Below are 15,698 nucleotides of genomic sequence, written 5' to 3'. Positions count from 1 at the left end.
GGACCCCGGCAGGATCGGTAAGTATGATAGGGTGGGGGGGGAGCATGGGGGGGATCAGAGCATGGGGGGGGAATCGGAGCGCGGCAGGCTTGGAACGGAGCACGGGGGGCGTGGAACGGAGCACGGGGGGCTGGAACGGAGCACGGGGGGTGGAACGGAGCACGGGGGGGTGGATCGGAGTGCAGGGGGGGTGATTGGAGCACGGGGGGGTGATTGAAGCACGGGGGGAGCGGACAAGAGCACGGGGGGAGCGGTGCACTGGACGGAGGGGAGCCGGAGCAGTGTACCGGCCAGATCGGGGGGCTGGGGGGGCGATCGGTGGGGTGGGGGCACATTAGTATTTCCAGCCATGGCCGATGATATTGCAGCATCGGCCATGGCTGGATTGTAATATTTCACCCGTTATAATAGGTGAAATATTACAAATCGCTCTGATTGGCAGTTTCACTTTCAACAGCCAATCAGAGCGATCGTAGCCACGAGGGGGTGAAGCCACCCCCCCTGGGCTAAACTACCACTCCCCCTGTCCCTGCAGATCGGGTGAAATGGGAGTTAACCCTTTCACCCGATCTGCAGGGACGCGATCTTTCCATGACGCCACATAGGCGTCATGGGTCGGATTGGCACCGACTTTCATGACGCCTACGTGGCGTCATGGGTCGGGAAGGGGTTAAAATGAACCAATCATGGATTTCAAATTATTTTGCCCCACCTTCCCCTGCTGACCTGTAGCTTGCCTGAAAAATGTCTTGCTTATGGCCTCCTCTTACTGACTTCTCCAATTCCTCCATTTGCAGCTGCTGAATGTCCACCATAGGCCATTTTTATTCCTCCCTAAATGGGCTGACTCCACCCACAGGGCCATGGTCACCACCTGGCGCAAGCACCCGTGCAAGTGCCGTTTGCCTGGACAGGTGGGTGGGCCCACTCTTGGGTGACGGCACTGGCACAGGGTCCCTCATAGTACAATGAAGTGTCTCTGACGGTGGTGGTGCACAACCAACGTCAGACACACCGTCGTAATATGAGGGGCCCTGTGCCCACGAGAGAGTGTTCCCCCCAGCTCGAACAGTGCTCTACCACTTGCAATACTTACCTCTCCCTGCTCCACCACTGTGTAGTCTGTGCTGTTAAATCCTTCAATGGCACTGCCAATACAAATTTTTTGAAATGATAGATGATAGTTAAAACATACAGGGGCCCTGGCTTCCATTTAGACCAGTTAATACTTTGCGCTTACTACAACTGTCTGCTACTCAGTAGAGGAGCCCACCCCTGTACCTAGTTATGCCACCTGTTTAGTCCTGTTACCAATTTTGAACTGCATTTAGCCTACTTTATTATTTGGGCCTACTAACTGTGTCTGCCACTCATTACAGTTGTCCTCCACTGAACAAAGCAATGCCGCCTGTTTAGTCCTGTTACCAATTTTGAACTGCATTTAGCCTACTTTATTATTTGGGCATACTAACTGTGTCTGCCACTCATTACAGTTGTCCTCTATTGAACAAAGCAATGCCGCCTGTTTAGTCCTGTTACCAATTTTGAACTGCATTTAGCCTACTTTATTATTTGGGCCTACTAACTGTCTGCCACTCATTGCAGTTGTCCTCCACTGAACAAAGCAATGCTGCCTGTTTAGTCCTGTTACCAATTTTGAACTGCATTTAGCCTACTTTATCATTTGGGCCTACTAACTGTGTCTGCCACTCATTACAGTTGTCCTCCACTGAACAAAGCAATGCCGCCTGTTTAGTCCTGTTACCAATTTTGAACTGCATTTAGCCTACTTTATTATTTATCAACTGCTATGTCCAGCTATCACCCAATATCACTGCTCCCATTTGCTTCCCAACTCTTGGAGCAGCACGTCAACGCTGAACTTTCCTCCCACCTCTCATCCAACTTGCTCTTTGACAATCTACAACCTGGTTTCCGCCCCCATCACTCAACTGAGTCAACCTTGATCAAAATTACTAATGACCTACTTACAGCCAAAACTAACGGACAATACTCTATACTCCTCCTCTTAGACCTGTCCTCTGCTTTTGACACAGTTAACCACTGCCTCCTACTACAGATCCTCTCCTCCTTTGGCATCAAAGACCTCGCTCTATCCTGGATCTCCTCATACCTTTCCAACCGCACATTCAGCGTCTCCCATTGCTTACACTACCTCCTCATCCCACCCTCTCTATGTTGGAATCTCCCAAGGCTCAGTTCTAGGACCCTCACTCTTCTCAATCTATACACTTGGCCTGGAACAACTCAAAGTCCCATGGATTCCAGTGTCACTTTTATGCTGATGACACTCAGATCTACCTCTCTGGCCCAAATTTCACCTCTCTGCTGTCCAGAGACCCGGAGTGTCTATCAGCCATATCTTCCTTCTTCTCCTTTCGCTTCCTCAACTGAATGTGGACAAATCTGAACTCATCTTCTTTCCTCCATCTCATGGATCTTCCTTACATGACCTATCTATCGCAATTAACTACATCATGCTTACCATGGAAGCTACTTCCAATAGGTGGTACTAGAGTTCTAGTCCTCTTCCTCACTGAAGAGACAACTTGCATATTTTCCAAAGGAGCATTGCGGCTTTAAAGGGACTCTGTCACCTGAATTTGGAGGGAACAATTTTCAGCCATAGAGGCGGGGTTTTCGGGTGTTTGATTCACTCTTTCCTTACCCGCTGGCTGCATGCTGGCTGCAATATTGGATTGAAGTTCATTCTCTGTCCTCCGTAATACATGCCTGCACAAGGCAATCTTGCCTTGCGCAGGCGTGTACTATGGAGGACAGAGAATGAACTTCAATCCAAGGAAAGGGTGAATCAAACACCCGAAAACCCCGCCCCTATGGCTGAAGATTGTTCCCTCCAAATTCAGGTGACAGAGTCCCTTTAAATCTCCTCACCTTGACATGCTTAACATGTCACTCTCCGCAAGGAGAAACGATACTTCTTGGATTACAATGCTATATCAAACTTGGAAAAAACTCTATATAAAACTTGAATAACCCTTTCAAAACTTTTTATGGATCCAATGATTTATCCATACACTGTAATACATTATTTGTTACATTATGGTGCTTTATAAAACTTGATAAACCCTTCCAAGACTTTTTATGTATTCAATAATTCATCCATACACTGTAACATGGTTCTTGATACATTACAGTGCTTTATAACCCTCCCAAAAAGCATTGAAAAATGTATCTGGATTTAGTTACTCATCCATACAGTATTACATCCTCTACGGTACATTTAAGTGGTATATAACCCTCAAAAAAATAGTTAAAAAATGTATCGGTATTAGATTGCTCATCATTAGAGTATTATGTATTGTGGGGTACATTTCAATGGTATATAACCCTCAAAAAATTGTTCAAAAATGTATTGGTATTATATTGCTCATACATAGAGTATTATGTGTTATAGGGTACATTTTGGTGGTATATAGCCATCAGAAAAATTGTTCAAAAATTTTTCAGTATTATATTGCTCATCCATAGAATATTATATGTTATGGGGTACATATCAGGGGTTTATAACCCTCCAAATTAGCATTGAAAAACTGTTCTGTATTCACTTACTCATCCATAGAGTATTCTGTGTTCTGGTGTAGATTTCTGTGGCATAATACACTAAAAAAAAGCATTAAAAAAAATTTATCTGGATTCCATTACTTGTCCACATAGTATTACGTGCCTTCTGTTACATTTTGTTGAAATATAACACTCCAAATAAGTGTGCAATTATTTTTCTGTATTCAATTACACAGCAATAGAGTATTACTTGCTTTGTGGTACATTTCAGAGGTATTTAAGACAAAAATTATTTTTTTTTTTCTGGATTCAATTAGTCATCCGTAGAGTATTAGTTCTTTCTGCTACATTCCGGTGGTACGTAACACACCAAAAAAGCATTGAAACATTTTTCTGTATCCAACTAATCATCCATAGAGTATTGTGTCCTCTGTAGTACATTTCTGTGCTATATAATGCTCCAAAAGAGTGTTCAAAAATTCATCTGTATTCAATAACTCAGCCATAGACTATTAAGTGGTACATTTCGGTGGTATCTAACACTCCATAAAAGCATTAAAAAAATTGGATTAAATTAGTAATCTATACCAGGGGTGTCAAACTGCATTCCTCGAGGGCTGCAAACAGGTCATGTTTTCAGGATTTCCTTGCATTGCACAGGTGATAATTTAATCACCTGCAGAGAATGATTCCAGCACCTTGTGCAATGCTAAAGAAATCCTGAAAACACGCATGGTTTGAGGCCCTCGAGGAATGCAGTTTGACACCCCTGATCTATACAGTGTATCATGCTTAGATGACAAGGCACCAAAGATGGCAGAATAATGCAAGTCTTCCGAGAGAGTAACCGGAAGAATATCGGAGCAAGACGAAGTTGGCAAGTTAGCAGAGGTGGCAGTGACCTGTGGTCCAGAAGAGGCCACTTTCCCAGAACCACCCAGGCTGCAGCCTTCACCGCTGGGATTCTTGCGGACTGCAGACAGGAGAGCCAGTGACCAGCAGATAGTGAGCAGACTACAGGGCCTAGGCTGTTTCGAAGAGATAAGGAGGCGAGCCAGGTCCAGGGCTAAAGAAATGCTAGCGGGACTGCTAGTTGCAACGTACTGACAGTTGGCATCCCTGGGGGAGTCTGTTACATACGAGCCACAGCGGAGAAGGGGGTCAATAGAAGAGTTTGGGACCTGTCATCACAACTCTTTCAACAAGTGGGCATCCTCGAAGTCTGCAAGAGCTGATGACTAGAACCAGGGTCACACCGCTGGTATGTGTGGGTGTGATCCCAGAAGGAAGGTAACAGGATGAACCCTTCTTGAGAAATGAACAGGCATGGGAGAGACTACTCATAGAGGCTTGAGAAGAGACAAGAGAGGTTCCCCACCTTCTATGCGAGAGCAGGCAATGATGTACGAGACACAGGGAGCTGTTACCCATTTTTACTTGTCAGGGACTCCGGCACAACCCAAAGCCCCGTCACTCACAGCCCAGGCAACTGGGAATTGGGCTCCAGGGAGCAGGTGGAGGTATTCCCGTCAGGCTTCTGAGGAAGGAGAAGAATCGGACACCTGAAGAGGATTACTGTATTATCCTCCTTTAGAAAAAAAAGTGTCTTTAATGTTGTTGGTTATTTTTTTAAAAGAATAAATAAATCATTTAGATTAGGGACAGTAACATATACTGTTGTAATCGTCGTCTAATACAGTATTTTTACTAAATTGAGTTAGTGTCAACACGGAAAAAAATAATCATACTTGCCTCCTACAGCCGTCGAGCGCTGTTCACTGATGCACATTGGTGATCAACCACTGGTGAGTCCTTTTTTCTTTTATCTTTTTCTTTCTTTTCTTAATAAAAAGTTTACACAAAGCACTCACACACCTGAATAAAATTTTGCCACACACATAAAAAATTATCCAGCTTGTCTCAAACACGGTATTCATAGGACACATACGCCTTCCTTGCCTTTGGCACTGATAGTGAGGGAGAGGATCCCACCTTCCTTTATATTTCCTCCTCATCCTCTTCCTCAAGTGATCCTGAACTGCCATGCAGGCGCCCCAGGACAGAAACTGAACCAGCACCCACTGACACCGTATGGACCTCTCCTGTTATGATCCGGTGACCTTGGAGTCGCTTGAAACTTTCTCAGGAGTTGGTGGAAACTATACTGACCGCAAATCCTGAACTTAACACCGCAACTAGAAGTGGGGTGTGCCTAACAAATCCTAGACACCTCGACATAGCCGGAGGACTAAATACCCCTATAGATAGAAATAGGAATTCTACCTTGCCTCAGAGCAGAACCCCAAAGGATAGGCAGCCCCCCACAAATATTGATTCTGAGTAGTAGAGGAAAGACACATGCAGGCAGGAAACAGGATTTAGCAAAAGAGGCCACTTCTAGCTAAATAGGAAAGGATAGGACAGAATACTAAGCGGTCAGTATTAAAACCCTTCCAAAAAATATCCACAGCAGATAATGCAAAAAATTCCACCATCTAACTAAAGACATGGAATGTATAGTTGCATCTCCTGAGAATCCAACAAGACTGAGAAAACACTGACACAATCTAAGCTGGACAAGAGAAAACAAATGAAAAGCACTGAATAATTATGCACACAGCATGTGTGCCAAAGAAACAAAAAAACAGACACTTATCTTTGCTGATTTGGCAGCCAGGCAGGAGGAACCAGACAAAGATCCAAAACCTCCCTGAACAATGGACAACTGGAAAGGACTAATGAATCCTGCACACCTAAATACCCCAGTCAGAACTGCAATCAGCAGAAACACCTGACCAGGACTGCCCTTCAGTGACAACTGTATTACCACCTACAACCACCGGAGGGAACCCAAAAGCAGAATTCACAACAGTACCCCCCCTTGAGGAGGGGTCACCGAACCCTCACCAGAGCCCCCAGGACGATCAGGACGAGCCAGATGAAAGGCACGGACCAAATCAGCAGCATGGACATCAGAGGCAAAAACCCAATAATTATCCTCCTGGCCATAACCCTTCCATTTGACAAGGTATTGAAGCCTCCGCCTCGAAATACGAGAATCCAAAATCTTCTCAACCACATACTCCAACTCTCCATCAAACAACACAGGGGCCGGAGGATCAACAGAGGGAACAACGGGCACCACATATTTCCGCAATAAAGATCTATGGAAGACATTATGGATAGCAAAAGAGGCTGGAAGCGCCAATCGAAAAGACACCGGATTAATAATCTCGGAAATCCTATAAGGACCAATAAACCGAGGCTTAAACTTAGGGGAAGAAACTTTCATAGGAACATGACGGGAAGACAACCAGACCAGATCCCCAACCCGAAGCCGGGAACCAACACACCGACGACAGTTAGCAAAACGTTGAGCCTCCTCCCGAGACAACACCAAATTGTCCACCACATGAGCCCAAATCTGCTGCAACCTGTCAACCACAGAATCCACACCAGGACAGTCAGAAGGCTCAACCTGCCCAGAAGAAAAACGAGGATGAAAACCAAAATTACAAAAGAAAGGCGAAACCAAAGTAGCCGAACTAGCCCGATTATTAAGGGCAAACTCGGCCAATGGCAAGAAGGCCACCCAATCATCCTGATCAGCAGACACAAAGCATCTCAAATACGTCTCCAAAGTCTGATTAGTTTGCTCGGTCTGGCCATTTGTCTGAGGATGAAATGCAGAAGAAAAAGACAAATCAATGCCCAGCCTAGCACAAAAGGCCCGCCAAAACCTAGAAACAAACTGGGAACCTCTGTCGGACACAATATTCTCCGGAATACCATGCAAACGAACCACATGCTGAAAAAACAACGGAACCAAATCTGAAGAGGAAGGCAATTTAGGCAAAGGCACCAAATGAACCATCCTAGAGAATCGGTCACAAACAACCCAGATAACAGACATCTTCTGGGAAACCGGAAGATCAGAAATAAAATCCATCGAAATATGCGTCCAGGGCCTCTCGGTGACCGGCAATGGCAAAAGCAACCCACAAGCACGGGAACAACAAGGCTTGGCCCGCGCACAAGTCCCACAGGACTGCACAAAAGAACGCACATCACGTGACAAAGAAGGCCACCAAAAGGACCTACCAACCAAATCTCTAGTACCAAAAATACCAGGATGACCAGCCAACACAGAACAGTGAACCTCAGAAATCACTCTACTAGTCCATCTGTCAGGAACAAACAGTTTCCCCACTGGACAGCGGTCAGGTCTGTCAGCCTGAAATTCCTGAAGAACACGTCGTAAATCAGGGGAAATGGCAGAAAGGACCACCCCTTCTTTCAGAATGCCGACCAGTTCAAGGACCTCAGGAGAATCAGGCAAAAAACTCCTAGAGAGGGCATCAGCGTTAATATTTTTAGAACCCGGAAGATACGAAACCACGAAATCAAAACGGGAAAAAAACAAGGACCATCGAGCCTGTCTAGGATTCAGCCGTTTGACCGACTCAAGGTAAATCAGATTCTTATGATCGGTCAAGACCACAATATGGTGCTTAGCTCCCTCAAGCCAATGTCGCCACTCCTCAAACGCCCACTTCATAGCCAACAACTCCTGATTGCCGACATCATAATTGCGTTCAGCAGGCGAAAACTTACGGGAAAAGAAGGCACACGGTTTCATTAAGGAACCAACAGAATCCCTCTGAGACAAAACGGCCCCTGCCCCAATCTCAGAAGCGTCAATCTCAACCTGAAACGGAAGAGAAACATCCGGTTGGCGCAACACCGGAGCAGAAGTAAATCAGCGTTTAAGCTCCTGAAAGGCAGAGACAGCCGCAGAGGACCAATTCGCCACATCAGCGCCTTTCTTCGTCAAATCGGTCAAGGGTTTAACCACGCTAGAGAAGTTAGCAATGAAACGGCGATAAAAATTAGCAAAACCCAAAAATTTCTGAAGGCTCTTCACGGATGTGGGTTGAATCCAATCATGAATGGCCTGAACCTTAACCGGATCCATCTCCATAGATGAGGGAGAAAAAATGAGGCCGAAAAAAGAAACCTTTTGCACCCCAAAGAGACACTTAGACCCCTTCACAAACAAAGCATTGTCACGAAGGATCTGAAATACCATCCTGACCTGTTCCACATGAGACTCCCAATCATCGGAGAAAATCAAAATATCGTCTAAATATACAATCAAGAATTTATCAAGATAATTCCGGAAGATATCATGCATGAAGGACTGAAAAACAGATGGAGCATTAGAGAGCCCGAATGGCATCACAAGGTATTCAAAATGGCCTTCGGGCGTATTAAATGCAGTTTTCCATTCATCACCCTGCTTAATACGAACAAGATTATATGCCCCCCGAAGGTCAATCTTAGTAAACCAACTAGCCCCCTTAATCCTAGCAAACAAATCAGAAAGCAAAGGTAAAGGGTATTGAAACTTGACCGTGATCTTATTCAAGAGGCGATAATCAATACAGGGTCTCAAGGAGCCATCCTTCTTAGTAACAAAAAAAAATCCCGCTCCCAGCGGTGAAGAAGATGGCCGAATATGCCTTTTCTCCAAAGACTCCTTAATATAACTCCGCATGGCGGTATGTTCAGGCACAGACAGGTTGAAAAGTTGACCCATAGGAAACTTACAGCCTGGAATCAAGTCAATAGCACAATCACAGTCCCTGTGCGGTGGAAGGGAACTGGACTTGGGCTCATCAAATACATCCTGAAAATCAGACAAAAACTCTGGAATTTCAGAAGAGGAAGAAGAGGAGATTGACATCAAAGGAACATCATTATGAACCCCCTGACAACCCCAACTAGTCACAGACATAGACTTCCAATCCAACACAGGATTATGTACCTGCAACCACGGAAAACCCAGCACGATAGCATCATGCAAATTATGCAACACCAGAAACCGACAATCTTCCTGATGGGCTGGCGCCATGCACATGGTCACCTGTGTCCAAAACTGGGGCTTATTTTTAGCCAAAGGTGTTGCATCAATGCCCCTTAAAGGAATAGGGTTCTGCAAAGGCTGCAAGGGAAAACCACAACGCCTGGCAAACTCAAAGTCCATTAAGTTCAAAGCGGCGCCTGAATCCACAAACGCCATGACAGAAAATGATGACAATGAGCAGATCAGGGACACAGATAACAGAAATTTAGGTTGTACAGTACTGATGGTAAATGAACTAGCGATCCTCTTTGTACGCTTAGGGCAGACAGAAATGACATGAGAAGCGTCACCACAATAATAACACAACCTAGTCTGACGTTAGAATCCTTGTTGTTCCGTTCTAGACAGAATCCTATCACACTGCATTGGCTCAGGAATTTGCTCTGAGGATAACGCCACAGCACGCACAGTTCTGCGCTCCTGCAAGCGCCGGTCAATATGAATGGCCAGAGACATAGAATCACTCAGACCGAAAGGTGTGGGAAACCCCACCATAACATTTTTAACGGATTCAGAAAGACCCTTTCTGAAAATTGCCGCCAAAGCATCATCATTCCATTTAGTCAACACAGACCATTTTCTAAATTTCTGACAATACAATTCTGCCGCCTCCTGACCCTGAGACAGGGCCAACAAGGTCTTCTCCGCTTGATCCACAAAATTAGGTTCATCATATAATAATCCTAAAGCCTGAAAAAAGGAGTCTACATTAAGCAAAGCCGGATTCCCAGATTCCAGGGAAAATGCCCAATCCTGTGGATCGCCACGCAGCAGGGAGATGATGATTTTAACCTGCTGAATGGAATCACCAGAGGATCGAGGTCTCAGAGCAAAAAACAGCTTACAGTTGTTTTTAAAACTCAAAAATTTTGACCTGTCACCAAAAAAACAAATCAGGAGTAGGAATCTTCGGCTCTAAAGCAGGAGTCTGCACAATATAATCAGAAATACCCTGTACCCTAGCAGCAAGCTGGTCTACACGAGAAGCTAATTCCTGAACATCCATGCTAGCACAAGACTCCTCAGCCACCCAGAGATTAAGAGGGAAGAGAAAAAGCAGACTGAAGAAAAAAAAATGGCTCAACACCTTTCTTCCCTTCTTCTTAGATGCATTTAACTCATTATGGGCCAGTTGTACTGTTATGATCCGGTGACCTTGGAGCCGCTTGAAACTTTCTCAGGAGTTGGTGGAAACTATACTGACCGCACATCCTGAACTTAACACCGCAACTAGAAGTAGCCGTGGGGTGTGCCTAACAAATCCTAGACACCTCGACACAGCCGGAGGACTAAATACCCCTATAGATAGAAATAGGAATTCTACCTTGCCTCAGAGCAGAACCCCAAAGGATAGGCAGCCCCCCACAAATATTGACTGTGAGTAGTAGAGGGAAGACACAAGCAGGCAGGAAACAGGATTTAGCAAAAGAGGCCACTTCTAGCTAAATAGGAAAGGATAGGACAGAATACATGCAAAAAAGAAAACAACGAGCAGGCACCACCTTCAATGATGTGTTATATCTAATGGGGGTGCAACCATTGCGCCAAGGCATGAACAATATCGTAGAGAAAGAAAAAGAAGGCGCAACAAACAGTGCACACACAACCACTATGAGAATAATCAAAGCTTTATTGAGGCAACCAAGTACACAAGAAACACCTAAAAACATTTAAAAGAGCATAGAAAAATACCCAAACCAGAGCATTCCCTAAATACAGGGATATGCTAGGATCAAATATACAGAAAGGAATAAATGTCCTTTACAAAAGACACCAGTGAGTGTTACCCATGCGAACAGTGTGTGTGCACATAGCAACTTGCGCTGGACTAGCTATGCAAGCCAATGCCCCCATAATACGGACTATAAGTCCCAGAATAGAGCCCAAACATGGGCTAAAACGTAATACTTATATAGGGCGGTCGGCATAAAGTCCAAGGCAAGTGCCAATATGTAAAGAATAAGACAATATACATGCACATAAAGTCAATACTTGCCACTCACTGGAGTCCAAAAGTCCCACTCCCAACGCGTATCGCTACGCCCAGTAGCTTCGTCAGGGGAAGTATGCTATAGTCCTATTTGGTCGGGTATATATAGTATGTGCACTTACTGATGCACTGATGATTGCTAGCAGATGTGCCCAGCAATCATCAGGCACCGGAACAGCCGTGGGTGATCTCAGAACGCCGGCGCAGTGTCAAAGCCTTAGCTGATAATTAGCGTCCACCGCTACTCACATTTCCCCGGCGTGCGTTCCAAATAGACCGGATATGTGCGTGTCATGCACCGGAAATACTACCTGCGCCTGCGCAGACCCTCGAAATAGCGGTCTGACACAACAATGACATCATTCCTGAAGGGACCGCACATATGCGTTCCACCTCGGTCGCAGGCCTGCGTGCCACCAGCCCACATTCCCGTCCGCGCATGCGCACCGGACAGAATAAGGAAATAAGAAGGACTCTCATGCCCATAGGACCGGTATCAGTCCCCACCTAACAATTATGGTAATACAAATTGCAGGGACATCGGGCAACCATGCATAAATACCTAAGCACATATAACAGTAACCATATCAATAAAAAAACATGACAACAGCAAAAATATTTGTGTAAATTGGTAGAAAAAAACATATAAGCATGGATAATCCAGGCGCAGGTAGTATTTCCGGTGCATGACACGCACATATCCGGTCTATTTGGAACGCACGCCGGGGAAATGTGAGTAGCGGTGGACGCTAATTATCAGCTAAGGCTTTGACACTGCGCCGGCGTTCTGAGATCACCCACGGCTGTTCCGGTGCCTGATGATTGCTGGGCACATCTGCTAGCAATCATCAGTGCATCAGTAAGTGCACTTACTTCATGGACACACTATATATACCCGACCAAATAGGACTATAGCATACTTCCCCTGACGAAGCTACTGGGCGTAGCGATACGCGTTGGGAGTGGGACTTTTGGACTCCAGTGAGTGGCAAGTATTGACTTTATGTGCATGTATATTGTCTTATTCTTTACATATTGGCACTTGCCTTGGACTTTATGCCGACCGCCCTATATAAGTATTACGTTTTAGCCCATGTTTGGGCTCTATTCTGGGACTTATAGTCTGTATTATGGGGGCATTGGCTTGCATAGCTAGTCCAGCGCAAGTTGCTATGTGCACACACACTGTTCGCATGGGTAACACTCACTGGTGTCTTTTGTAAAGGACATTTATTCCTTTGTATATATTTGATCCTAGCATATCCCTGTATTTAGGGAATGCTCTTGTTTGGGTATTTTTCTATGCTCTTTTAAATGTTTTTAGGTGTTTCTTGTGTACTTGGTTGCCTCAATAAAGCTTTGATTATTCTCATAGTGGTTGTGTGTGCACTGTTTGTTGCGCCTTCTTTTTCTTTCTCTACGATATTGATAGGACAGAATACTAAGCGGTCAGTATTAAAACCCTTCCAAAAAATATCCACAGCAGATAATACAAAAAATTCCACCATCTAACTAAAGACATGGAACGTATATCTGCATCTCCTGAGAATCCAACAAGACTGAGAAAACACTGACACAATCTAAGCTGGACAAGAGAAAACAAATGAAAAGCACTGAATAATTATGCACACAGCATGTGTGCCAAAGAAACAAAAAACCAGACACTTATCTTTGCTGATTTGGCAGCCAGGCAGGAGGAACCAGACAAAGATCCAAAACCTCCCTGAACAATGGACAACTGGCAAGGACTAATGAATCCTGCACACCTAAATACCCCAGTCAGAACTGCAATCAGCAGAAACACCTGACCAGGACTGCCCTTCAGGGACAACTGCATTACCACCTACAACCACCGGAGGGAACCCAAAAGCAGAATTCACAACACTCACCCCCGAAGATTATAAGCCACCGATTGCTTATATTGTGGCGCAATCAGGAATCAAATTTAACACCACCAGCCTTACAAAAATTGACGTTTTCATTTGTACGCGCAGCAATTTTTGGCACTGCAGATGCAGTAGAAATGATGACGTTTTCAGCCTGGTCCTTCACATGGGGACAGTGAAGAAGCCAGAACTTCTGCAATATTGGAGTGTTTATGTTTTATTCAACACTTCATGACCCATAAATGTTTTGAGGTTGAGGCCATCCAAAAATGTTTGCATTATAATGATTATGCATGGTGACATTATAAAATTCCCATACGAGGAAACAGTAGATCAGTTCCAAAATGGGGTCAATTGTGGTTCATTTCCACTGTTTAGGCACACCAGGGGCTCTCTAAACATGACACCCACAGACCATTCCACCATTCCATCAAAGTCTGCATTCCAAATGTCACTCCTTCCCTTCATAGCCCTTCCGTGAACCCAAACAGTGGTTTTCCTCTACATACCCTAGTGAAAATTTAAAAAAATTGGAGCTGAAATATCAATTTTGTGGAAAAAATGTAATTTTTTTTATTTTCACACATCAACGTTATAATAAATTCCTTGGGGGTCTAGTTTCTAAAATGGGGTCCCTTGTCGGGTGTTTCCACTGTTTCACTACTAATATCTGTTATATTCAATTGATAATACTGTGAGTGGCATTTTTGCAATTGATGTTACTGTGAGTGATCTCCTCTATGTCTTTTTAAAATAAAATCCTGCAGATATAGACGGATAGCCTTTACAGATCTATGATACCTAATTTTTGTTTTGCCTGTCTGTATACAGTTGGGAAAAAAAAGTATTTAGTCAGCCACCAATTGTGCCAGTTCTCCCACTTAAAAAGAAGAGATAGGCCTGTGATTCACATCATCGATAGACCACAACTATGAGAGTCAAAATGAGAAAACATATCCAGAAAATCACCTTGTGTCATGTAACAGAGCTTACCTGCAGTGCAGCAGTGAGGTTACCACAGGTGGCAGCAGAATAGTCAAACAAGCCGGGTCAAATCCTAGACTGTAGCGTAGTACCAAAGGAATAAGCAAACTCGCGGTCAGAGACAGGCTAGGGAGTCCGTAACGGTCAGGAGCGGATAAGCCAAAAGACAAAGGACAGAAACAGGTCAGGGTACAAACCAAGTCGAAACCAGGGAGTCTGCACACTAAAGGGAAACACTGAGTCAAGACGGGAACAGGGAAAAACAGAGACACAGGTTCAGACAGCAAACACAGCAGGACCAATCAGAGCAATCAGAGTCAGCTACAGCAGCATTAGGCAAAAACTATAACTGACATCGCCTGCAGGAAGCAGCAGCGATAAATAGCCAACCTGAACCCAGAGGCTGAGAAAGGTTAACTCTTGACATGAACTGACCGAGAAAAGGGGAAAACAGGACTCAAAACCCGGTCCGGATCATGACAGTCTGATTTGGCAAGTTTTATTTTGCAAATTATGGTGGAAAATAAGTATTTGGTCATTAACAAAAGTTCATCTCAATATTTTGCTAGATGTCCTTTGTAGGCAATGACAGAGGTCAAAAGTTTGCTGTATGTCTTCACAAGGTTGGCCCATTCCTCCATACAGATCTCCTCTAGAGCAGTGATGTGGGGGGATTCCATTGTTTAGTAGGCACATCAGGGAATCTCGAAACCCAAAATGGCAATTATTACAGCAAATTACAGCAAATTTTGCATTCAAACAGTCAAGTGGCGCTCCTTCCCTTCCCTTGTAATGTTTAGGAGAAATTAGCAGAAATTGTACTACAAATTTTGGGGGCCATTTTTCTGTTGCCATTGTGAAAATACATTTTTTTTAGTAAAATTAGTGAAAATAAGTAAAATTTTAATGAAAAAAGTAAATGTTCATTTTTTTCCTTGCACATTGCTTCAGTTCCAGTGAAGCACCTGAAGGGTTAATAAATATCTTGAATGTGTTTTGGGCACCTTGAAAGGTGCAGTTTTTAAAATGGTGTCACTTTTGGTTATTTTCTGTCACATAGACCCCTCAAAGTCACTTCAAATGTGATGTGGTCCTTAACCCCTTCATGACCTTGGGATTTTTCGTTTTTCCGTGTTCGTTTTTCACTCCCCTCCTTCCCAGAGCCATAACTTTTTTATTTTTCCATGAATTTGGCCATGTGAGGGCTTATTTTTTGCGGGACGAGTTGTACTTTTGAACAACATCATTGGTTTTAGCATGTCGTGTACTAGAAAACGGGAAAACAATTCCAAGTGCGGTGAAATTGCAAAAAAAAGTGCAATCCCACACTTGTTTTTTGTTTGGCTTTTTTGCTAGGTTCACTAAA

The sequence above is a fragment of the Ranitomeya imitator genome, chromosome 6, assembly GCF_032444005.1.
Source record: "Ranitomeya imitator isolate aRanImi1 chromosome 6, aRanImi1.pri, whole genome shotgun sequence".
Lineage (NCBI taxonomy): Eukaryota > Metazoa > Chordata > Amphibia > Anura > Dendrobatidae > Ranitomeya > Ranitomeya imitator.
This window is presented reverse-complemented; position numbering follows the sequence as displayed.